The sequence below is a fragment of the Bos indicus genome, chromosome X (genome assembly GCF_029378745.1).
Source record: "Bos indicus isolate NIAB-ARS_2022 breed Sahiwal x Tharparkar chromosome X, NIAB-ARS_B.indTharparkar_mat_pri_1.0, whole genome shotgun sequence".
Lineage (NCBI taxonomy): Eukaryota > Metazoa > Chordata > Mammalia > Artiodactyla > Bovidae > Bos > Bos indicus.
Genome location: NC_091789.1, coordinates 99,665,260 through 99,685,881, shown reverse-complemented (window position 1 = coordinate 99,685,881; position 20,622 = coordinate 99,665,260). Strand labels below are relative to the sequence as shown.

At 38.8% G+C, this 20,622-nt stretch overlaps 1 protein-coding gene across 4 annotated transcripts in view; it reads left to right on the top strand.

The window, feature by feature from the left end:
* Positions 1 to 2,272: 2,272 nt before the first annotated feature.
* WNK3 (WNK lysine deficient protein kinase 3) overlaps positions 2,273 to 20,622 on the top strand; it is a 190,520-nt gene continuing 172,170 nt past the window's right edge. For 2 of the 4 annotated variants that reach the window (XM_070783789.1, XM_070783787.1), the window contains exon 1: positions 2,970 to 3,236. The gene's annotated coding sequence lies outside the window, so the exon portion shown is untranslated. Of the gene's footprint in view, positions 2,425 to 2,969; positions 3,237 to 20,622 lie in introns of those variants that run through there. The other 2 variants (XM_070783788.1, XM_070783791.1) reach the window with 2 other exon arrangements.

Sequence of the window (20,622 nt, the reverse complement as noted above, 5' to 3'; positions counted from 1 at the left end):
TGAAGCCTTTGCTAATTTCTTGGCACCAGAGTCTTCAGACAAGATAAACTAGATTATTGGAAGGATGTTTTCCCAGAATAATGTAAAGCCAAATTACAAGTGGTCAATATGAATTAAATTTTCTATCTGGTGAATAGAAACATCACAAATGCCATTTGAGAGTAAGTGGAAACCAGTGGATCAGAAAGGAATGGTCCCTGCCATACATTACTGGCTAGCTATAATTGCCCTCTCCCCTTTCTTCTTATGGTGGCATCTGTGCTGAGTTATGGACAGGTTTTTTTCAAACAGAAGAGCACATCTATCAATAAAAGGTCTAAATTGAGAAGGGCCTGTATTTTGATGGGAAGCAGACTTAAATTTGATTTTCTAATTTCTGAGATTTGTAAAAGTCATACTACTTCATAGTTGTTTAGCAAATGTTTGACTGAAGAAGAGGACTTTTGCAGAAGGGTTCACATCTGAGCAGGTTGACGGGCTAACACACAAGGCTCAGAAACAAATGAAGAGGAGCAGGCCACAACTGAGGGAGGTACCTGTTGATTTTCTTAAAGGTGGATAGATGTGTGTGGTGGTGGGAGTAAGGTGACATTGAGAAATAAAAGGAAAAGGGCACAAGTTTGTAGTTACCATCTCAGTGGGAGTTGGGACCTACAAAAGCTTGAAATAACTTGGTAGCTTTTGATAGTACCCTTTGGTGGTTATTTGGCTGTACTTCCTGTTTTCCCCATGTGCTGTGTGTGTGTGCTAAGTCACTTCAGTCGTGTTTGACTCTCTGCGACCCTATGGACTATAGCCCGTCCGGCTCCTCTGTTCATGGGATTCTCCAGGCAAGAATACTGGCCGTGCCCAGCGATCCACGTCTTATGTATCCTGCATTGGCAGGCAGGTTCTTTACCACTAGTGCCACCTGGGATTCTACAGGAAAAAGGAACTATCTTCAGGGACAGTGAGGGAAGACAGAGTTTGGGAGACCCCATCCGTTCTGCAGCTAATTTGGAATGCAGAGACCTTTCAGGTAAGGTAGTTGCACTATTTGAAAAAAATCACATCTTGCTCTTTCAATTTTAGCTACAGGTGGAATAGCTGAACCTCATAGTCCTGAATTTAGTTCCTCAGAGTCTCCCTCCCTTGTCAAAAATGGAAAGGGGGTGGATTTATTAAGGGCACACACGGGTCTGGTTTCCTTGTATTTTCTGGCAATACTAGGATTAATAAGTGACCTTCAAGACGAAAGGTGCAAAGACAAGAAACAAGGGCTTCAAGGTCTCCCATCATTCCACTCCCTTTGGACTTTGGAAACCTCAGTTAAATTTATTGATTTTTTTTTAAGAGCTGAAAAAGGCTGAGGTTCTGAGGTGTACAGTACGAAAAAGAAAATGGTGGAGAGGAGAGATTAGTACAGCTCTGTGATGGGGCCCCGAGGTTGGCATTTGAAAATATTAGCCTGGCATTTTCCACACACCCTCCTACCCTCAGGGCATCCTACTAAACCTTGAAGGGCATTCAGAAAGAAATACCGCCCTTTAGGAGTTTTCTTCTGGGTCTCTGATACCAGATGCAACCTGAGGGACTGAAAATTTCAGGCGCTCTGGAGTGAACACACCTGGGTTAAAGATCTGACTCTTCCATACATAGTTGTGCCAACTTGAACAAGTCATGTCCATTCCCCGCCCCCCCCCCCCCCCCAGCCTCAGTTTCCTCCTCTGGAGAGTCAAGATTGCTCACGTGAGAGTGATAGAAACAATTCTGTATTGCAGTTGATACAGTGCAGGAAGCAGTTCTTAGATAAAGTCACTGCGTGGAGGTTAACCTGCTGTGAAAGCTCAAAGAAGGTAGCAGTCACTAACAACTAACTAGTGAATCTGGGAGGTGGACTGCTGGAGACGGTGAGAGCCAGCCTCACCGGGAGGTGACCTTTTCGCATGCGCGCAATCTTGGAGCCCGGCAGAGCAGCGAGGGGGAGTGGCCAGGTTTCTGAGGGGTTGCTATGGCACCGAGGGGCCAGGGGAGGTTAACTGAACCCTTAAAACATTATTCCCTCCCCCACCCTCCGCTGCCTCGGCCGAGGGCCATTGTTCCCGGCAAAATGGTGTCAGTAATCCCCCTCTTGGACAGAGGCCTAAGTAAGGCTGAGGTGGGAGTGGGACTGGAGGTGGGAACAAAAACTACAATTCCCAGGGTACACCGCACCCGCCCGCGAGGCGCAGGGCACGTGCCCAGGCCTAGCGGTTACATGCCGTCAAAAATCCGTTTCATAGCTTCCCTTTTCCATCCCAGCTTTCGTGGTTGCCCAGCCCCCGCGCGCGCGCACTGCGGTCCTGGAGGGTAGGGGGTACATACTATGGCTATTGCCGTCGCAGCATAATCGGGAGACCGGTATTTGTAAATGTGTGCTTCGACTTCTAATCCCGAAGCCGGCAGGTATGGGTCTCGCGAGAAGAGTCGAGAGTTGGAAAAAGGGAGTTAGGGGTGGCGGGTGAAAAGATGCTGGCGAGTACCACATCTCGGCCGAGCGACCGCATTTAAAGGCATGTAGAGAACTGAGAATGGGCGGTGGGTATCTAGGAAGAAGTGTGTGCTTGGATTTTCTTTTGAAGGGAAGAGGGTAAAACAGCCGTGGAGAGCTTTTGAACACACAGGAGATGTCACGCGTGGCTCCCCACAGATTTTCTTTTTGGAAAAGAGCGAAGCCTTTCTCTTGACGAGCATCCCTCTCTCCCGCTGCGCTGAGGAGAGTGGGAGAGGAGTGCGCACGCTCTAGTTGGGTAGCCACTCGGCACCTCGCTGCGATAGGGGCACTTCGGAGTTGGGGCTGCTCCGTCTGCTTTCTCCGCCCCTCCCCCCTCCTTTCTTCCCCTCCCTTCCTCGCCCCCCTCCGTCCCCCTCTCTATCTGAATTCCCTGACAGGAGTACGCGTGCGCCTGCTCAGCTCCCGGGCAAGCGCGAGCTTGGGCTCGTACCCCGCTCCCTTAACCCCGCCCTCTCTTTACCTACCGGCGGTAGCTGGCCGGGTGGGCTCGCGCTGAGACGCTCGCGCGCGCACGCGCACACAACGCGGAGCGGAGCGCGAGACATCTAGGAGGGGAGTAAGAAGCATCTGAGGAGGCGACAGAGGAGGCGGTGTGTGTGTATCTGCGTGTTCTATGGTGTGGCTACTCGAGGGTCGAGCGGAGGCTTGAAAGAGGGCGAGGGAGAAGCGAAAAGAGTCTCCCTCAGCGAGAGCCTCTAATCTGGTGAGGGTCCCGAGCTGGCCGGGACGGTGGGAGTGAGGGAGGAGGCCGGGGGGCGTGTCTGGGATCCGGCTGAGAGATGAATGGGCCGGGGATGAATGGAGGGGAGGCAGCGGCGACCAAGAGTCTGTTCAGAGTAAGCGCGTTAGTGGGGGGCGGTTTGACCGAGGCAGGGTGATTGCAGTCGCCGAGACGTGTGGGACGAGGCCCGGCTCGGGTCGTTAAGAGTTGTCGGAGCTGCTTTCGGTGTGAGCCAACAGGCTGAGAGGAAAATTCGGAGGGGAAAAGTGGGGAAGGGTAGGTTTGAGGTTGAGGTACATTTTTTTTTTTTTTGTCTTTTTCGTTGAGGAGTGACAACTTTGGGAGTTGATGGGAGACTAGGGGATGGGGGGGGGGGCGGGAAGGTGAGGCGGTTACATGAGGGGACCGGGTGACGGTTGACAAACTGATCATTTAAGTGAGATTGGAGCTACTGAAAGCGAGGATCGCGTCGGGTTTTGGAAGTTGAGTTTCAGTGTATGAGGGAAAGTGAATTTAATTTAGAGATTCAGTTGATGTGTGAAGGTCGATAAGACTGTATTCATGTGGGGAATGCTGCTGGATGTTTGTGTTAATGGGTTAGGTTCAAGGAGATTGAGAGGTGTTATTTGGGAACGGTGTGTTCTGTGACTGATCGGATGGGAAGGAGATGGTATGGTGAGGTTAGTATGAAAGTGGTGTGGTGTACTGTACTGTACGAGGTTTTGTCTAGTTAAGAATGGTGAAACATTTACGTAGTGGGTTGTGGGTGGATAACCTGCACGTGTGTATCTCCCTATCTTGAGACTTGATAGATCTTGTTAAAATGAGATTGAATCCTCAAAACAGATGCAAGTGGTATGGCTATTACTTCATAAGAGTTACTGTGGACTGAAGCAATTGTATGATAAGTAGCCTTTAAGTTGTGGAAATCTTCTGTATAGTGATGATTACACTCAATTTGGGGAGGCATTGTTACCTGTTTTTCATCTGTAGTAAATTGTAATACCAAGAGAACTTTTAAAGAGGTCTCCATATATGACAACAAAGCAGTAGATGTCTTCTAGACAGTCTCTGTCGTTTGGGTTGATGAATTTAAAAATTGTTTTAAAGTCGGCACTCCAAAGGAAAGATACCTTGCATTAAAGGATAGCTAAAATACCTATTTTGAATGCTAAAATAATTATATGTGATTTTTTTCCATTAATCTGAATTTACCTTGTTTGAAAATTGACACTTTTTGGCGTGAGTTTAAATCACTGCAGATTACTTGGACATGCTGTTCTCTAAATTCATATCTTCTGGTAAGGATGTCTTGTGATGGTCTCATTCTGTTCTGGGTCAAGATTAATAGTTTATGGGTTTCCAACTTTTCATGCTTACTTTTTACATACTTTAATGACATATTCATTTATCTTGGAAATATTGCAAATTTGAGAACTTTCCCATGCCCTTTTTCTTTTATTCTGCTTTGATGTTGGAAAGAGTGTAATCCTTGTTTTGGCTACCCAGAGTTTAAAAAGTTAATACTTCGTTCATATTCTCTTTGATTAAATGAATACTTAGTATACTAAGCAGTAGAATAAAAGTATAAAAGCACCATGAAAGCCTGGAAATGTTGCACCAACTCTGGCAGGCAAGCTGGTCTCCCAGTTTCAAAACTAGATGTTCCTGGAGTGGAAGAACATTCAAGTATTGAGGCAGGGAGTGTAAGCATGGTATATTTGGAGAATGGAATGAGATAAGGCTGGAATCTCAGGTTGAGGCTGGAGTGAAGGACTACCCTGCAGAGTTAGGAGCCTTTGACTATTTACCAAGGAGTGAACAGCATAAGCAGATTTGTGGTGTTCATCTCTCTGGCTTTGCTTCTGATCCTGCCCCCCTCCCACCCCAAATCTGGAATTCTCTCTCTCTCCCTCCCATTAAGTTTTAATTCATTCTTTTTATACTGACCTCTGTCATTATTCATGAAAGCCTTTCCTGATCCCCCATTTTTCCTTTTCCCAGCATCCTCCATCAGGCTAGGTTAGGTGCCCCTCTTTAGTGGTCCTATCACACCTTGTACATATTTTTATTACTGTACTTCTTTTGGGAAGCAGGCAGGAAAGTTATTTTCCTTTCCTGAGAAAGAAAACAAGGCTCAGAAAAATAAGACTCACCCTAGTAAGTAAGTGGTCTATCCTGGAGTTCTGACTTCTAGGCCAATGTTGATCCCTGTATCACAAGTCTACATTCATTGATGTAATTATTCTATAGTGTTTTAGGAGTTAAATTTTTGTAATGTGGACTTTACCTTTCTTCCCTAGGGGAATTTTCTTTCATTTAGGTGTCTGTCACTTAGCCAGGAAATGATAAAGCCAGTGGTTGCACAGAATCAAAGTAGTCAGAAGTAAAGATGAGAACTGTTATATTACTATTAAATTTCCAGTCCAGTAATTTACTTAAAAATAAGGGAAGGCCTACATTTTTGTGTGTATGTTTGTGTGTGAGGGGGGAGGGGTAGTGTGTAAGAAAAATCCCTTCCTTCCTCACTCTCCCATCTTAGTATAAGTAGACCAACTCTGTTTGCAGATATACTTGATTATGTCTCTTGGCTAAAAACCAGAATACTTTCAGAGGTGTGGGTCTTTTCCATTTTTGTTTGAGATCATAAAGTTTATGGTACTTTTAGGAGATATTTGATGACTGTAAAGAACATCTATAAAGGCATTCATACAGAAATTCCCAAAGCTTCAAAGTAGAATTTGATGCCAGTTTTTAAAATTTTTATTTATTTGTTTTATTTTTTGGCTGTGCTGGGTCTTCGTTACTTTCTCATTGTAGTGAGCAGGGGCTACTCTACGTTGCAGTGCAAGGGCTTCTCATTGTGGAGACTTCTCATTGTGGGGCACTGGCTCTAGGTGCACTGGCTTCTGTAGTTGCAGCATGTGGGTTCGGTAGTTGTGGCACACGGGATTAGTTGCTTTGTGGCATGTGGAATCTTCCTGGACCAGGGATCAAAGCTGTGTCCCCTGCCAGTGGATGGCCAGCAGATTGCCATCCACTTTGCCACCAGGGAAGTCCTGATGCCAGTTTTAATTGTTTTGGTAGAGCTTCTTATGAGGTATTTGGTTTGGAAAATGTTGAGATTAACTTACTGCAAGTGTACCTTTATTGCCCCTTCAAGGAATATATTATTTTTTTCATGAACTTTTTAGAAAATAGAAATGAAGAAATCTTCTGTGTTTTAACCTTATAACTTTCTATTGTGATAAAATTCACATAACATAAAATTTACTGTTTTGGAGTGTACAATTCTTAATTGCATTAAATACCTTAATAATGTTGCATATATAGTTCCAAAACATTTTCATCACCCGAAAAGGAAAGCCTATGCTCATTACGTATTCACTCCCCATTCCTCTTTTCCCCCAGTCCTTGGTCACCACTAATTTCCTGTCTTTATGGATTTGTCTATTCTAGATATTTCATACAATACGTAGCCTTTTGTGTCTGGATTCTTTCACTTTGCATATTTTTGAGATTCATTCTCATTGTGGCATGTATCAGTACTTCATTCTTTTTTATGGTTGAATAATATTCCATTGTGCGGATATACTACATTTTGTTTATTCAAAATGGACGTTTGGCATTTTTCTCCCTTTTGGCTTTTGTGAACAATGATGTGTGAGTATTTGTGTACAAGTTTTTGTTTGAACACCTGCTTTCACTTCTTTTGGATATGTACAGGTATGGTAATTCTATGTTTAACTTGTTAAGGAACCATCAAAATGTTTTCCACCATTTCCACCTCCAATGTATAAGAGTTCTAATTTTTTTATATCTTCCCCAGCATTTGTTACATTTGGATTTTGTGTTTGTGTGTGTGTGTGTGTGTGTGTATGTGTGTGTTTTATGGCCATCTAGTGGGTGTTTTGTGATATCTCATTGTGGTTTTGATTCCCATTTTACTAATAACTAGTGCTGTGGAGCATCTTTTCATGTGCTCATGTCTATTTAAATCTCTTCTTTTAAGAAATGTCTAAGTCCTTGCTCATTTTTACATTTGGTTATCTTTTTATTGTTGAGTTGTAAGAGTTTTTATAAAATATATTGTCAATACTAGAGCCTGATCAGACATATGATTGTAAATTTTTTCCACTCTGTGTTTATCTATTTTCCAGTTTTATTGAGATAAAATAATGATTTGATTTACAGACATCATGAAATGATTACTGTAGTAGGTTTCAGTTCAGTTCAGTCATTCAGTCGTGTCCGACTCTTTGCAGCCCCATGAACTGCAGCACGCCAGGCCTCCCTGTCCATCACCAACTCCTGGAGACCACCCAAACCCATGTCCATTGAGTCAGTGATGCCATCCAACCATCTCATCCTCTGTCTTTCCCGTCTCCTTCTGCCCTCAGTCTTTTCCAGCATCAGGTCTTTTCAAATGAGTCAACTCTTCACATCAGGTGGTGCACACCTATCATCTCATACAGATACAATGTTAAAGAAATAGAAAAAAAATTTTTTTCCTTGTAATGGGAAGTCTTAGGGTTTATTCTCGTAACAACTTTCATGGAGACTTCCCTGGAGGTCCAGTGCTTAAAACTCCACGCTCTTAATGCATGGGGTACGGGGTCAATCCCTGTTTGGGGAATTAAGATCCTGCATTCCGCGTGGCATGGCCAAAAAACAAACCAAAAAAGTTCATGTGTGACATACAACAGTACTAATTATTTTTTTCCATATATTATTATTCTTTTTTAAAATTTAAATTTATTTATTTTAATTGGAGGCTAATTACTTTACAATATTGTATTGGTTCTGCCACACATCAACATGAATCCGCCGTGGGCATACACGTGTTCCCCATCCTGAACCCCCCTCCCACCTCCCTCCTTATTTTTTATCATGTTAAATATTATATCCCTGGTGGTGGTGGTTTAGTCACTAAGTCATGTCCGATTCTTGCAACCCCATGGACTGGGAACCTACCAGGCTCCTCTGTCCATGGGATTCTCCAGGCAAGAATACTGGAGTGGGTTGCCATTTCCTTCTCCAGGGGATCTTCCCGACTTAGGAATCGAACCCAGGTCTCCTGCATTGCAGGCAGATTATAGCCCTAGTGCTTATTTATCTTATAACTGGAAATTTGTACTTTTTGACTACCTTCAGCTAATTCCCCTTTCCCCTACCATCACCTCTGGTAGCCACAAATCTCATCTCTATTTCTATGAGTTTGTTTGCTTGTCTTTGAAGTATAATTGGCCTACAACACTGTGTTAGTTCCTGGTTCACAACATAGTGATTCAGTATTTCTATATATTGCAGTATGATCACCAAGATTAAGTCTAGTTCATCTGTCACCATACAAAGATATTAAATAATTATCAACTATATTCCCCACACTGTACATTTCATATGTGTGACTCATTTACTTTGCAACTGGGAGTTTATACTTCTTAATCATTCTCACCTATTTCTCCCCTCCCCGCAACCTTCTCCCCTCTGGCAATTTGTTTTTGGTGTCCGTGACTCTGTTTCTGTTATGTTTGTTCATTTGTTTTGCTTTTTTTCTCTGAATTATTTCACTTAGCATGATACCCTCTGGCTCCATCCATGTTGAAATGGCAAGATTTCATTATTTTTATGGCTGAGTAATATTCCATTGTGTGTGTGTGTGTGTGGTGTGTGTATATATATATCTATATCTATCTATTTATCTATATATATACATACCTCATCTACTTTATCCATTTATCTGTTGAGGGGCTCTTAGGTTGCTTCCATATCTTGGCTATTATGTATGATGCCATAATGAATATAGTGGTGCATATTATATGTTAAAATCAGTGTTTTTGTTTTCTTTGGATAAATACCCAGAAATGGAATTGCTGGATCGTATGATACTTCTATTTTTAATTTTATGAGAAATCTCCATATTGTTTTCCATAGTGGCTGTACTAGTTTACAGTTCTACCAACAGTGCATGACGTTTCCCTTTTTTTCCACATCCTCACCAATGCTTGTTATTTGTTTTCTTTTTGATAATAGTCATTCTGACAGGTGTGAGGTGATATCTCATTATGGTTTTAATTTGTATTTCCCTGATGATTAGTGATGTTGAGCATCTTTTCATGTGCCTATATGTCTCTTTTTACTTTCTTTATAGTGTTTTTTGGTGCATAAAAGTTTTGAAATTTGATGAAGTCCAGTTTATTTTTTTCTGTTGTTGCTTGTGCTTTGGGTGTCATATTTAAGAAACCACTGTCAAATCCAAGATCATGAAGGTTTATATTTTCTTTGAAGAGTTTTGTAGTTTTTGGCTTTAATATTTAGGTCTTTCATCCATTTTGAGTTAATTTTTGTATCTGGTATGAGATAAGAGTTCAACTTCATTCTTTTGCATGTGGATTAACTTGAAGATTTTTAAACTATAAAATACATAATAGTACTATACATCTATGTTAAAGCTATTTGTGGTGATACTTAATCACTCTTGGTAGTTGTGGGGAAGAACTGTTTTTAAATGCATTTTGAAGGTCATGTCTTGTATTTGAAGTATGGGGATTCTAAAACTCTTTGTGAATCAATGAGACTTTTATGATCAGGAAACTTCAGTATGGCAAACTAGATGATCCTTATGCTGCTGGGGCTGCTGCTGCTGCTAAGTCGCTTCAGTCGTGTTCGACTCTGTGACCCCATAGACGGCGGCCCACCAGGCTCCCCTGTCCCTGGGATTCTCCAGGCAAGAACACTGGAGTGGGTTGCCATTTCCTTCTCCAATGCATGAAAGTGAAAAGTGAAAGTGAAGGTGCTCAGTTGTGTCTGACTCTGTGTGACCCCATAGACGGCAGCCCACCAGGCTCCCCCGTCCATGGGATTTTCCAGGCAAGAGTACTGGAGTGGGGTGCCATTGCCTTTTCCGATCCTTATGCTAAAGTTACATAAGTGATTATTTCCCCCTTTGTTTTGTTTTTTGTTTTTTTTGGCTACACCTCATGGCTTGTGGGATCTTAGTTCCCTGTCTAGGAATTGAACCCTCACATTCATCAGTGAAAGCATGGATTTCTAACCACTGGACCACCAGGGAATTTCCCATGAGTGATGTTTTATGTAAAGAATATTATTGTGGTTTTAAAATTGTTTGTGTAGGGTGAAATCTCTACTTACTGGGGAAAAAAGTAGATTTAGTTTTTAATTACCAGAAATTGATATTAGGTTTATGCTGAAAGTAATTTATGTGTGTGTGTTGTATAGCTTATGTTTGTGAGCCAACTTCTTGATGAAAACATTTAACAGTTAGTACCGTGTGGAGACTTTTTACTTGTAGCTTGGGCTACATTCATCATATATTATTGGGATAATGTAAGATTATTTGAGTTTGGTTTCTTGTAAAAATGAGAATTAAAATTTAGCACAGCACAATTCTTAAACCTCAGCCTCTAGTTAAGTATAATTAAAATAGAGACAGTAATTAGAATTTTTAAATTAGAGGATGTGTTTTAATACAAGAATGAAAAATCTGCTTAATCAGTCTTAAGATCTATAAGGTGCTAGTTCAGCTCATTATATCCACTGCTACCCAGAGAATAATTTTTGTCCTGCTGGGCAATTGTGGCATTTCCATTGAATTCGTCTTTGATGGTGTCTTTCTGGCAAGAGAAAAAGCTCTTATTGAAGATGTGTATTTCATTTGCTAAGGAATGTTTCAAATATGCTGATAACTTATTCTGAATCTGTGAGTTACAGAATATGATTTACCCAATGTACATGTAGGTTCTACCATTCATTCAACAAATATTTATTATGTTCCTCCTGTATGCCTGGATTGATGTGCTGAGGATGGATGAAAGGAAGCAAAGCAGGCAATGGCCCTGCTATCTTTGAGCTTACATTACAGTGGAGGGCAACATATGGTCAGCAAATATTTCAGAAAATAAATGCTAAGAAGAAAAAATTTTAAAGAGTGTTGGGGTGTTGTGGGGAGCCTCTGGCTCACATGGTTATTTTGTCAGGCTTCTTTGAGAAGGTGACTTTGAACAGAGATCCAGATGTTAAAGAGTATCCCTTCTGGTATTATTTTGTTAAATTGTTAGTTTATCCTTTCTAAAATAAAGCTTTCGTTTCTTTCTCTTAAATGCTCTTTTTTTTTTTTTTTTAAGTTAACTGCTTTTTATTTCTAAGGGGGAAAAAAAAGAAAACAACAGGTACATTCCTTGTGAGAAGAGACAATGTTCCCGAATAGAACTGTCGGAACTGTCATTGGAGTAGGGGTCAGCCTGGATTCTGGTCTTGCCTTAGTATAATCTTTTGCAAGTCTGTATGTTTCCTTATTTGTTACTAAACAAAAGCACTACCTATTTAGCAGGGTTTCTTTGCAAATTAAATGAAACAATTTATACAACTACATGTGAAATGCAATGTATCCTATTCATCTATTTTTGGAGTCAATTGAGACATGTTTTCTGACCAGTTTAAAGCTTTTACCAGTCCCTCCCCATCTGGTAAATTTTAGCACCAAATGTCTAAACTCATCGATTAATCAGAAGGGGTTGGGTTCTTTGAAAGTGGTAGTGTGTGGTAAAAATTACGTTGGATTTGAAGCTAGAAAACTTGGGTTCCAGAATTCTGCCTTTACTTACTAGCTCTGTGACAGGCAAGACACTAAACTTCTTTGAGCCTTCTTAATTTTCAGAATTCAGGCAAATACCAAGTAGCTCTCAGGGTTGTTGTTAGGAGTAATGAGTTAAATAGATGAACTTCTTTTGAAAACTGTAAAACGAGATTTGATAAACTTTCTCCATAAAGGACCAGATAGTGAATATAGCATTTTAGGCTTTGTGGGCCATGGAATCTCTTTTGCCACCACTCAGCTCTTCTGTGTAGCAGTCATAGATATATATAAATGATGAAAGTGGCTGTGTTCATAAATGCTATTCATGAACACTGAAATATGAATTTTGAATAATTTTCATGTCATGAAATACCATTTTTCTTTTGATGTTTTTCAACCATTTAAAAATGTAAAAATCTTTCTCAACTTACCTGCTTCACAGAAACAGGCTGGGAGGTAAGGTAGGTTGGCCTGAGGGCTGTATATAGTTTGGCTACCACTGTTGTGAAGGATTAAACTGAATAAAGTGGTAATTAGGGATTAAGGGTAGGTGATTGGTAGATAGAGATTGTTTAAGGAAGATGGAGATGATTTAGATTCTTTTTCTAATGTGGATCCAGAAATATTTTCACATAAAATGAGCATCTTTAATTGAGGGAATGACCTTGCCAAACAAAACTGGAAGATGGAAATGAGGACGAAGACAGTTATAAACTCCCAAGGGCTGTGATGTGGTTATCTAATGTATGTATCTGTACAGTTCAGGATTATGTATAGTGTGTACATGTGGCTCCAAATTATGTGTGGCCCTATATTGATTTGCCAGGTGGCGCTAGTGATAAAGAACCTGCCTGCCAGTGCAGAAGACGTTAAGAGATGGGGATTCTATCCCTGGGTCAGGAAGATCCCCTGGAGGAGGGCATGGCAACCCACTCCAGTATCCTTGTCTGGAGAATCCCATGGACAGAGGAGCCTGGTGTGCTAGGATTCATAGTGTCACAAAAAGTCAGACACAACTGAAGTGATTTACACACACATGCACACACACACACGAGTGGATTTGGGAGTCAGTTGCCTGGGTTTAATTTTGTCCTTGGTTTTTACTAGCTGTGTAATCTTAGGAAAGTTTAACTTAATTTTTTGAGCCTAGTTTTCTCAGTTGTAAAATGGGGATAATTTTATCTTAAGATTCTTACGATTACATGAGAAAATGCATGAAAGGACTTAGAGTGCTTAGCCCAAAGCATTCAGTAAGTGTTAACTGAGAATATTTATTTGGATATAAGTTGTACATACCTAATTTGTTTTGTCCTTCCTTCAGTTATTTTAAGAAATTATAATATCTTTAACTGGTTCTTGGTACAGGTTATTGATGGACAATTCTGCTTTTATGAATTAAAATAATACAGAGGTAGATTAAAACCTTCAAGTCCTCCTTTACCCAATTTCCTGCCCTCCCAGTGGGTAATCATTATTAAGAGTTGAATATGAACTTGTACAGTCCTTTTTCTCTGTATTTACATGTATATGTATGTGCATATGCAAATAAAATGTATTTTATGACTTATTTTTTTCCCAAAGTATATGTGTTAAGGCTTTCATGTAAGTATATGTATGTTGACTTTGTTCTTTTTAAAGGAGACATAGTATTTCATACTACATGCTTCTTTAACCACTAGAATCAGTTTAGAGCATATCCTTCCAGTCTTTTTAATATGCATTTACACATATATGAGTACATTTAGAAACATAAAGTTTTGTTTGTTTTTATATATGTGTGTATATATATATATATATAACATATGTATATATGATATATAGATATATGTGTTGTACAACTTACTTTTCTTAACAGTATATATATATGTGTGGGAGACTTTTTATACATCTGTATAACCATTTCTCAGTTTTTAAACAGATGCATATTATTACGTAGTACATTTTTATTTCACCTTTCTCTTATGGATGAATATGTAAATTTTATTCATTTTTTTGCTGTTACAAACAATAAAAAGCCCTTCAGTAAAAAAATCCTTGTACATACATATTTGTATACATACAGGAATATTTGTCATGTAAGTACTAAGAAGTGGAATTGTTGGATGACAAGTATGCACTAGATATTTGGAATTTGCCATATGAAAAGGCTATTCCAGTTTATTTGTCAACAGTGCATGGTGTGCTAAATTTCTCACACACTCAAAATGTGATAGTAACAGATAATGTAATTTTCTCTCACCTAATAGACAAAAAATGATATTGAATTGTTTGAATTTGCATCTCCCTGCTTACTAAGGAGTTTGAGCCATCCCTCTGCCATGCATGTATTGTCTATTTATGTTTCTTATTACTGATTTTTTAGTTCTTTATATATTCTGGATATTAATGCTTTGCTATGCATGTTGCAGATGTTTGCTTCCAGTCCCAGTCTGTTGCTTATCTTTTAACCTAGTTCATGGTCAAATGGCCAAATGTATTTTTTTGTCATTGTTATTAATGGTCTTCCTATTTTTATCTTTTTAAGAAAGCCTTTCTTCAGGTTAGAAATATATTCTGCCATATTTTTTAATAGTTACATAGTTTTTTTTTTTTTTATGTTTAGCTCTTTAATCTATCCGAAATTTATTTTTGTGACTGGTTTTAAGTGGGCTTTAACTTCTTCCCCCTAAATGGATAGCCAGTTATTCTGACATCATTTATTATGCTATCTATTCCTCATAAATTTGAAATCTATCTTTACCACGGAGTACCTTGCTATACATACATGTGTCTGTTTCTCTACTGATTGTTCTCCATTAGTCCAGTTGTGTATTTCTGTGATGAAAGCACATTGTTTAACTTACTATAGCTGTAAGTATTATTTGGTAAGGCAAACTCTCATTGTTCTTCAAGATTTTCTTGGCTTTCCTTGTACTCTTTTCAAATCAATTTGTCAGTTTGGGACAAAAACATCTCTTTGGGATTTCTGTTGGACTTACATTGACTTTGGGATAATCTCAGAGGAGGGTTTCTGAAGATGCTAATACTGGGTCTTTCAAACAAAGAAAGGTGTATCTTATGTACTTCAGTAAAAATTTTAGTCTTCTTTATATAGGTGTTGCATATTTCTTTTTGAGTTTATTCCTAGATTAATATTTTATAGCTCTGTTGCTCTTATGAGTGTGTATATATATATCATATATATATACATATATATATACATATATATATATAGTAATTGCAGTGACCTGCCTTTCTTTCAGGACACCCTTCCTGCCCTCTCCTGGTGCCATCTTCCCCTGGAGCCTTTACCTTAGGATAGTTGTTTTTTAAATTATATTTTCTAATTGATTATTGCTGATGTGTATCAAAGGTATTGATTTATTTTTTGATTTTGCATTTAATGTTTCTATTGACCTTTGTTGTTAGTTCCTATCATCTTTTTTTTAGTTGAATTTGCTTAAATTTTCTAGATAGATATTCATATAATCTGCAAGTTTTGAGTTTTGTCTCTTACTTTCCAGTATTTGTATGACATGTTTTATTTCCTTAAGTGTTAGCAGTGATAATAGCAATTCTTGGTTTATTCCTGACTCTATTGTTTATGTGAAAAATGCTTAACCTCACTCATGAGATAAATGCTAATTGAAACCACACTGTGATTCCTGTTTAAAACCTTTCAGAGTGTTAAAAATCAAAATGTTTGACAGCACCTTTTTTTATTGTTGTTGTCAAGGCTCTGGGGTAAAAGACACTTTCACACATTGCTGGTGGGAGTTTAAATCAGTACAATGCTGTGGCAGACAGTTTGGCAGCATTATATAAAGATACACATGAATTTTGTGTACTCTTACTGATATATTAGTGTATTTCAATAAAAGGTAAATGTGCAAATTTCCTTTGAGCCAGCAGTCCCACTTCAGGGAATTTACATTCACACACAATACACACATGTATATACACAGACATACATATATGTGAAATGAAATATTCAATTTTGTCTGTCATAGCAAATAATCAAATACTATTACTATATAGATATAAAAATAAGAATGAAGGAACCTCTGTGTACTGACCAGGAAAAAAGTATTTTAAGTTATTCTGACTATAAAAAATGCTTGATACGTATTATGCTACTTTTCATGTAGAAAAGGAGAGAGAACATATATTTGCTTATTTGCCCTAAGAAACTCTGGAGAGCTACAGAAAATCTAATGAGTGGTTATTTGTGGAGAGAGTTGGGGGGAATTGAATGGATAGGAAACAGATTTGGGAGTGAACCTGTTCATTATATACCTCTTTCTTTGATTTTTGAATCTTATGGTTATATCTTAAAAATTAAATTTAAAATGATTTCTTGAATTATTTCAGCTCTTCCAAGGACATTTTCTCTGTTCTTTCTCTTCTGTGTTATATAGGTTTTCTTCAAATGGCTGCCTCCTGATTCTGTTTGTATTAAATAACGAACTAGTAGAAGGGCTGACTGGGAATTCCGTGTTTCTAGGCAGGGATGTCAACTGGTTTCGGGGGGAGTGTGTGGGCAGCTGGCTTTTACACTTGGAGGGCCCAAATGCCAGAGGGCAGAGGGCTTTGTACTAGGGTGCCCTTATTCTTCCTTGCTGTTGTTCATTCTTCCTAGTTTGTTGAATTCGGTATTGTGTATGCAGGAATTTATTTTGGGGGGAGAGTTCATCAACTGTCATAATTCAGAGCTTCAGTTAATCCATGTATTTAGCCTGTTCTCATTTTAGCCCTCTTTAGGATCAGTCTTCTTTGAGTGTGGAACCCCTCTGGGGTTTTGCCCTGTAAGTCTGCTTCCTCCTGGGTTGGAACCCTTTCTATTTCATATTTTAGGTTGTAGCATTCCTTTGATTTGTATTATCAGCCAGTTCTTTCTTGTCTGCTTTCTGTCATAAATTGTTGAAATCTTGTATTTGCTATGCCATTTTCCATTCCTGTCCTTAACTTGTAATTTTACTTCTGTACTCTTACCATCACTTTTTCAGAGTCTTGGAAAGTACAAGAGACATAGGTGTTCAGTTCATTGTCTTGAACTAGAAGTCAACAGAGGTATATTTTAAGATTGTAAAACTATAGGCTCCTTGAGGACAAAGACTGACTTTTGTTCTTTTAGCCACAGACCCTAACCCGGTGCTTGGCACTTAGAGTGTTTATTGGTATGAACACACGTGTATGAGAGAGAGAATTGTTCTTGGAAAATTTTATTATATAATTCTCATTCCTTATTTTAAAAAATATATTTGTTAATTTATTTGGCTGTGTTGGGTCTTAGTTGCGGCATGCAGGATCTTTGTAGCCTCATGCAGGATCTTTTCGTTGCTGTGCACAGACTCTCCAGTTGTGGCACATTGGATTAGTAGTTGTGGCGTGCGGACTTAATTGCTCTGCAACATGTGGAATCTTAGTTCCCCAACCAGGGATCAAACCCAAGTCCCCTGTATTGCAAAGAGGACATGTAACCACTGGACCACCAGGGAAGCCACATTTCTGGCTATTTACAGATTCAGTCTTACAGTTGCTGGTTCCAAAAGTTGAAGAAATTATTGAGTCACTGACTAAATACTGATTGTATGCTGGATTTCCCATGGATACAACCATGATATGCTTATGGGGGGAAATTATCTTGAGCTTTTAACTGAAATGCTCCAAGCTTGTATATCAAATATATTGAAGGATTAGATACGGGACACAGATTTATGAGATTTTCCCTATAGAGGCTTTCTCTATAGAAGTGCTTTTGTGATTGTCTTTATGCATATTCCTAGGGCTTAAATCAATGTGTTATCATTATATGAAGGAAAAAATGGTCACATGTAGGTTATGATACATAGCTGTTGTACTCGGTAAAGAAATTTCAGGTTTGAGGCCTGATTTTCAATCCCTTGTCACTGAGCTATGTTTCTGCACTGCTGAGTGTGGAAGAGATATTATCCTGATCGTATCCCTTTAGCAATGCCACCATGGTTTCTTACTGGAAAGGTTTAAAAGAACATATTATATACTTTTCAGCCTTACTAAATAGTGTTCTGAAAAATCATTTTATGTTTTCTTGAGTATTGTTGAGTTGTGCTTTAGTATAGTGCTTCCCCTAGGGGTTAGTAAGATGTAGGAAATAAAAGCTTCCATTTATTTTTTTTTATATTGTGCTGGGCACTGTGTTAAGTACTTTACATGTATATTTCCATTTTATTTTCATGATAGTCCTGTGAGATTTTACAAATGAAATAAAAAATGAACGAGGTTAAGTAATTTGCCCCAAGTCTCTGAGGAGTGAGAGGCAGAACCATGATTGATTCCAGGTTTCTCCCACTCCGAAGCCTGAGTTCTGAAACTCTTTTTTATGGTTAAGTAGCTATTGGATGGAGAAGGCGATGGCACCCCACTCCAGTACTCTTGCCTGGCAAATCCCATGGACAGAGGATCCTGGTGGGCTGCAGTCTATGGGGTTGCGAAGAGTCAGACACGACTGAGCGACTTCACTTTCACTTTTCTCTCTCATGCATTGGAGAAGGAAATGGCAACCCACTCCAGTGTTCTTGCCTGGAGAATCCCAGGGACGGTGGAGCCTGGTGGGCTGCCGTCTATGGGGTCGCACAGAGTCGGACACGACTGAAGTGACTTAGCAGCAGCAGCTATTGGATACATGATGAAAAGGCCACTGATATACTCTGCTTAGTGAAGTTCTTTACCTGTTTTTTAAAAGTTTGTTTTTCTTATTCATTGTTTACCCTTAGGCCACCAGCTATTACATTTTATTGTTATCAGGTCTTTTCCCTTCAGACCAATGATTCTTAACCCAAGAGGCCAGGCAAAAGATGAGGAGAGTGGTTAGAATGGGGTGGGGGTGGTGGTGGGGGAGGTAGAGAGTATAGTTTTAAAAAGATATATTTGATATTATGATGGCTTTGATTTTAGTCACAATATTGAAGATTCTTAAAGGACATATTTTATTGAGATATAATTTATATATCATAAAATTCACCAGTATAAGTGTCAGTGGCTTTTAGCAAATTTATCCAGTTGTATAACCTTGATTGCAATCTAATTTTAGAACATTTTCATCACCCCCGAAAGTTTTCTTGTGCTAGTTTGCAGTCAGTCCAGTTCCTATGCCCCAGCCTAAGGCAGCAAGTAATCTATTTTCTGTCTCTATAGATTTGCATTTTCTAGACAATGCATATAAATAAATGTAACCATGCAGTATGTGGTCTTTCCTCTGCCTTCATTCACCTAGCATAATATTATCAAGGTTCATCCTTACTGTTGCATGTATCAATACCTCCTTTCTTTTTATTGCCAAATAATATTGCATTGCATGAATATAACACATTTTTGTTTATCCAGCTGTTGTTAGACATTTAAATTGTTTCCACCTTTCAGCTATTGTGAGTAGTGCTGCTGTGAACACTTATGTATAAGTTTTTATGTGGACATAAGTTTTCCTTTCTCTTGGGTATTCATATAGTAACTCTATGTTTAACTTGTTGAAGAACTGCCAGACTCTGTTCCATTTTACATTCCCACCAGCAGTGTATTAGGGGTCTATTTTCTCTATATCCTTAGCAACACTTGTAACTGTCTTGTCTTTTTTATTGTAATCATCATGGGTATGGAATAGTATTTGATTGTGATTTTTATTTGTATTTCTCTAATGAGTGGTCCACCTTCTCAATTTTCTTTTATCACTTGTATTTCTTTTATCACTTGTACCTCGGTACAGTATGATTTCATAATTTTATTGCATAACCCAGAGTCCCTAGAATTTAATGTTTTCTTCTGAGAGTTTTGTAGTTTTAGCTCTTACATTTAAGTCCATGTTCCACTTTGAGTTCATTTCTTGTATGGTGTGAGGTAAGAGTCCAACTTTATTCTTTTGTATGTGGATATCCAGTTGTCCCAATACATTTTTTGAAAGACTCTTCTTTTCCCATTGAATTGTCTTGACCGCTCCATTGAAAAGCAGTTGATCAGACTCTCAATTCTATTCTACTGATCTATATACACTTATTCTGTTCATTTCTAATTTAATTATTTTGTGGTAGGAGAGTATACTTTGGTTTCAGTTCTTTTAAATTTTTTGAGATTTATTGCATAGTACATGATCTGTTCTGGAGATTTTTCCATGTGTACTTGAAAATAATGTGTATTTTGTTTTTGCTGGGTGGAGTGTTCTATAGATGGCAGTTAGTTCAAGTTGACTGATACTATTGGTCAACTTTTCCAGATTCTTGATTATTTTATGTCTAGTTTATCTATCTCCCCAGTAGTGAGAATAGGGTATTAAAATCTCCTACTATTACTACTGAATTATTTCTCTCTTTGGTTTTGTCAGTTTTTATTTAATATATTTTGGGCTTCTGTTGTTAGATGTGTATATGTTTATAATTGTTACATTGTCCCGATGAATTAATCTTTCCATGCTTATAAAGTGTTCTTTGTTTTTAGTAATATTTTTTGTCTTAGGGGTTGGTTTTTAAGACTAAAGGAACACTGATTTCCTCATCTCTCTTCTTTGCTGCTGCTTATTCCATGGTTTGGGAAACCAGGTGACCAGACATTATAACTATAGTTCTTATACCAGGGCAGCACTACTTGCCCCTCTATTTTTATATTAGGGTTCTGAGTGAGATTTCATATTTTTTAAAAAAAGAGGTTCTGCCGTTAAAAAATCTTGAAGGCTTTTCCAACTTAAATTCTTTGATTTTTTTTTTTACCTGTTTTTGTCTGCTTAGCAGCAGCAGCAGCAGCAGTCCTTTTGTCTTACTTATGGAT